The sequence below is a fragment of the Onychostruthus taczanowskii genome, unplaced genomic scaffold (genome assembly GCF_017590055.1).
Source record: "Onychostruthus taczanowskii isolate IOZ18803 unplaced genomic scaffold, ASM1759005v1 scaffold74, whole genome shotgun sequence".
Classification (NCBI taxonomy): Eukaryota; Metazoa; Chordata; class Aves; order Passeriformes; family Passeridae; genus Onychostruthus; species Onychostruthus taczanowskii.
In genome coordinates, this window is record NW_024505229.1 from 3803826 (window position 1) to 3809463 (window position 5638).

A 5638-nucleotide genomic window follows, 5' to 3' on the forward strand; every position below is an offset into this window, starting at 1 on the left:
TGCCTGGGTACCTTTTAATCCCAGGGGATCCCTAGACGTGCAACATCCCAGCTCCCCCCTCCCCGTAATGTTTTGGGAAGGGTGAGCTGGTGTGGGTGTCATGGGCACACATCGGGAGGCTCCTTCCCTGCTCCTTCCCTGCTCCATCCCCACCTGCCCGACCTGCGTGGAGGAGACAGACATGGATGGCAAACACTGCTCCAGCCAAGGCTTTTCCTGGAAAGGGCTGCTTCTGAGATAAGGAGAGGAAATTTGGTGTTACCCCCTTCACAACGCCTGTCTGGGGTCTCTGCCTTTCAACCTGGTGCTTTTCCCAGCATTTCCCAGCAAGGGAGATGCGGTGCCTGCATTCCCCCCTGCCCCATCCTCTGCTCCCCCAGAGCTCGGGGAGAATCTGGGGGATGTCAGTCCCCCAAAACTGCAGCCGCCCAGCTGACACCCCTTGCCCTGGCAGCACTGATGGACCCCCCTTTTCCCTCCCCTCCAGCCCCGGAGCCGTTCGTACCGCTGTGGCAGCAGCTCCGGGGCACCACCGAGCGACCTCCCGGGCACAAATGCCTGCGGGGCTCCGCAGTGCGAGGCTGGGTGACCCCGGCCGTGCCCCCGGCTCCCCCAGGCCTGGCGAGGAGGGGCTGCACAGGCAGCAGAAGCCTCCGCGCCCCGCCGAGCCCATGCATTCCCAGCTCGTGGCCGGGACTTCTGGCCCCGCGTTCCCGGGGAAGGCGCCAGCTGTGGGAACGTCTCCCCGATCGTCCCGGCTGCTGGGACACTGCGGAATGTCACAGGTCCCGCTTGCTGGGACACTGCGGAATGTCACAGGTCCCGCTGCAGCGTCACCGAGCCGCACGAGCCGTTCCCCGGGGATCGGCCGGGACGCTGCTTTGGCCGGCGCTCGGACTGCTCCGGCGGTGTTTGTGCTGCTCTGGGACCGCGGGGGAAACGATTACAGAGGGAAGAAGAGAAGTGGAACAGGGCAGGAGGCGGATCCCCCGCGCTGATAAGAAATTGTCCACGTCTTCCATAGGAATCTGCAGGTTTAGGCGTGTGGGAAGGGTTTGAACAGCTTTTCCTACAACACGGAGAACCTACTCAGTGAATCGCTGTCCTGAATTAATTTCTGGATACAAAAGAATTCGCCTTAAATTGGTTGGAAGGCAATAATTTGGGCAGCAGCAGGGTGCAGGGCTCAGAGGCTGCAGGGGCTGGGTGGAAGAAGAGCTTTCCTCTTGGAGGGTGGTGAGATGGTTACAGTCTGTGAGAGCCTCAGTGGGGGGAAGAGCTCCGTTACCAAACCCGAGAGCTGTAAGTGACAGCTGGAAGCTAAAAGCAGGGAATTTAAAAATAGAAATATGGGACAAAATGCTAAAGTGAGAGATATGGGCTTAGGGAGCAGCAACCATGGTTTCTTTTTTGCCACCTCTCCCTCCTCACTCAGAGCCACCAACCCAGCTCAGCCCAGTCCTCCTTGGACATTTCCCACTGTGGCTGTCACCGCTTCATCCCGGTTTTCTCCTTCACCCCAAATCCTCATTTCCAACCACCCCTGTGGTGTCCCCAGTCCATCACAGGCCCAGGTCTGGCGGTGGCCCTGGGCTCTTCCAGCCACAACACACGCTCAGCTCTTCATCCCCTCCCCAATATTTCCCCAAAGATCAATCAGGAAATTATTTTACCATCTCTGAGATCCATCAAGGGAAGTGGTTCCCCTCATTCAGCCCTTGTAGCAAACCAGAACTCACATTTTTCCTTTTACATTTTTGTCCCTCACAGCCTTTTCTTTCCCCATCTTGAGCAGTCACTGTTTCACGCCAGTCTTTGCCCCAGAAGGATCTGTCATCACTGCTGGGTGTTCCAGAGCCCTCACAGCACCCAGCTGCCCCCTCCCTCCCCACAGCACCGTCCTGCCCTTCCACAGGCTACTGCAACTGAAACCAGAGGCCAAACAGCGCTGGGTTTGTTCCAGGGGTGGCCCTGGAGAGGGGGCAAAGGGTTTGAACCGTCCTCGAAACTGCTTGACAGGATTGGAAAGGTTTAACCCCTTCCTGCCCCACAGAGACAGCAGGAAGCGGTGGCAGGAATAGCTCCTGGCCCTCAGCCTGGCTCGATAACACTCCCGGGGCTCCCTGGGGAATAAAGTAACTCCGGTGTGGCGAGGAACAGGCAACAGTGTTGAGGCAAAGGGCCCGGATTGGGGTGTGGGGGCGGGCCTCGGGACAGACCTCTGCCCTACCCCACTGCCCTGCCAGGGACGGCGCTGCCAGAGCTCGCTGGGCTCCGATCCGTTTTCTCTGCCACGCAGTGATGTCTCAGCAGTTCCTCCCTGACAGGGCAGCACAAAAGCCTGGCAATATCCTGTTGTGCCAAGGCATCCGGCACAGTGACCCGTCTGCCTGTGGGCAGCATCTGGCTGGCACCTGGCAGGGATCCGAGTGGGGCCTGACCCATTTGGCTGCTGTGGGAATCTGCAGCATCATGGATGTGGCATGTCCCCAGGCTAGAGGGAACTGGCGCATCCTTATGCCAGCATGGGGCTGATGGATCACAGGCACTTTCGGGACTCAGTTTCTCCCTCGATGCACTGGTAGCACTGCCAGCCCCCTTCCCCACCTGCTCTGAGTGACCGGCACATCCTTATGCCAGCACGGGGCTGATGGATCACAGGCACTTCTCGGGACTCAGTTTCTCCCTCGGTGCACTGGTAGCACTGCCAGCCCCCTTCCCCACCTGCTCTGAGTGACCGGGGCGGGATGTGCTCAGTGGGAATGGGCAGTCCACAGGGAAACAGCCTTTCCTTTATCCACTCTCTGGGATTTGCCCATTTAAGTTACCTTCTGGGATATTTTCTGTGCTGTGTCATTGCTGCTGAGCATCTCCTGCCAAGTCCAGATAGGGATGCGCCACCCTGCAGAAGTCTGGGGCTCCTTGCTCCCCAGATGGCTTCCCAGGGCCGTGTGTCCCATTAAATGGGAGAGAAACTGAGCACAAGTCATAGACCAGCCGTGTCCTGAGTGAGGTCCCCAGGGCTCTGTGTCACTGGCACACACAGAATGGTGGCCCCAACAGTATAGGGTGACCATCACTCCAAAACATCTCAACACAGTGGAGGCCTTCTTGGAAAAGCTCCAGGGTTTCCCTTTGTTTGATGCTTCTCTTTGCCTTGTGCCATCCTGTGTGGACCCACCAGACCGTGGCACTCAGGGGATCACTCATCCTAATTAATGTCTCTCAGAGCCATCAGCCCTCCAAGTGCACATCCCTGTGCTGCTGGCACCAGTCACACTCCTAATTAACTTTCCTAGATAAGAGGCCCCTTTCCATGACCAGAAGTGCTGTGGGATGGTCACCATGATGGAAGAGGTGGAGAAATCCTCAACTTCTCCTGCCCTGATTGCCCAGAATGGCACCATGCAGCTGCTGTTTGTGCAGGTAAACTAAGGCAGGAGGGGGAAGCTCACACCCCTGAGAAAAGCTGAAGAAAGATGGGCAGAAATAACTCCCCATGCCCTGACTTGTCTCCCTGGGAAAGCATTTCTTGCCAGGCCCTGGGGGTTCAGTCAGGGTTTGGTCTCATGAACTGGCCCCAACACGCCACAGCCTCGGGTGCATCCCACTAGCACCAAGCCAGACATCAACCATCCCCTCCTGCCACGGCCACAGGCTGCTCCTGTCCCCAGCTCACAGGAGCTGGTGCAGGAAGCCACACCATGCCCCTTGTTTGTCCCACTTCATCCCACCCCTCCCTCTGTGCCACGGGTATTTATCTGTAGCAGCATCATCCAACACCTTGTGGTCTTCACAACCCATTGCAGGACGTTTTCTCCTTAAAACCCCCAGAAAGAGCCTGGCAGACCTGAATAACTTTTCCAGAAAATTATTTTTCATGGGTTTTTAAGGAATCCCTGACACTCTTCAGACACATCCCCAGCTTGGTGTCAGGAGAATGAACTGATGATCCCTCTCTATCAGGAATGGGCTCTGTATGAATTTGGTCATCCAACCCTTGCAGTCTTTGCCCATGCCCTGGGACACTTTGCTTGGGCTGGTGAGAGAGCTCAGAAACCCTCTGGCAGGTTCACAGCCAGCAGATAACATAACAGGGGGTGTTATGTTTGGCATAACATGGGGGGCTTTAGGGGTGCTGCTAAAATTGAGCATTCAAGGAAACAAATCCAGGGAGGGAGAACAAACTGCAAATCCACAAAGGAAAAGGAGTGGTTTTAATCTCTGTTTGGGCCATTTGCATACAATTAGGCCGGGCCCTGCCTGCGTTTGCTTCCGCATTGCACTCCCGTGAGGAACCTGCTGGTTTTCCTGCCCTGCTCCCAGCCAGAGGTTGATTGCAAGGACACTCCCCCTGGGAAGGTGGTGGGCGAGGGGTTTCGGGCTCTCTGGGAATGCCCTTTTCACTCTCAGTAGCCCATCCTGAGCACCCCCATCCCACCCCTACCTCTGGATTTATGCTCAGCCATAGGGGGCATCACTTTTCCCTGCAGTGGAGGAGGTGTGAGGAGATGCTGCAGGATGCCAACGCTCCATAAATAGTGCTGTTTACAGGAGCTTGTGAGACTCGGTTTATTTTTCTCTCTGCACAGCAAACAAATCATTCAGACCAATCTAAGCTCAGCTCGCCCTGCTGCTGGCACAGCCCAGTGCCCAGAGGTGGCACAATGCCACAGTTCCCAGACAGTCCTAGGAGGCTGGGACCCCCAGCTCTTTGCTGGCCACTTGCCCAAGGAGGAGAGCAGGCACCCCATGGGACAGCAGCTGATGGAAAATCAGCCCTGGATTGGGATGGTCCCACAGCTGATTCCATCCCTGCTGTGGGGTGTGCAGTCTCTGATGAAGAGAGGGATGAGGGGCAGCCCCAAGGGGCAGATCCAAGGGTTGGGACATCTCTCACAAAGCAGAGCAGAACAGGGAACAACTCCAGTCCCGGGTCTCTCTAAAGGAGGGAGAAAGGACTGGGAGAGGTGCAGATGGGGGTTGGGAGAGACCCCTTGCCCCATGTCTGAGGTCTATTCCTTGCAGCATTTGGATAAACCAGCCACACTCCTGGGAAGTGATTTATGTAAGATGAGCTTTGCAGGTGCCTGGCGCACATCCGGAGGTCCCTGGAGGGAGTGGGGGGTTCAACTCCATCAGTGAGATCGAGCCCGCAGACCCATTCTCGCTGTACTGCCTGGCTCGGAGAGGGGAACTGGAAGTTGACCATATTCCCCCAAACTTCTCCTAGAACCTTAAAGAGTGTCTGGTCCAGTCTCAGCAGCAGTTCGGGGCCGCCTTGTGTGGACAGACCCTTCCCCTGCCGCAGGGACACAGCCCCTCCCCAGCCCGGCGGGTGCAGTTCGGAGGATGCAGAGCGCTTTCGGGGTCTCGCTCCCCGCCCACCCCAGCAGTGATTTTGAGTGAGGCAGTGCCAGCCAGAGCCCAGGTGAGCACCAGAGCTTCTTGAGGCCGTTCGGGTCTGACTTGCGGTCCCGACGCCGTCCTGGAGCACAGCCCCGAGCGGCGCTGCCCGTGCCGGGGACGGGCCGGGCCGTCGCCCACCCCAGCTCAGGCTCTGCCTCCGCCCTTCCCCTCCCGTCCCGATCCTCTGCTCACACCCGACCTCAAAAACCGGTTTTGGCGTTAAATCCGG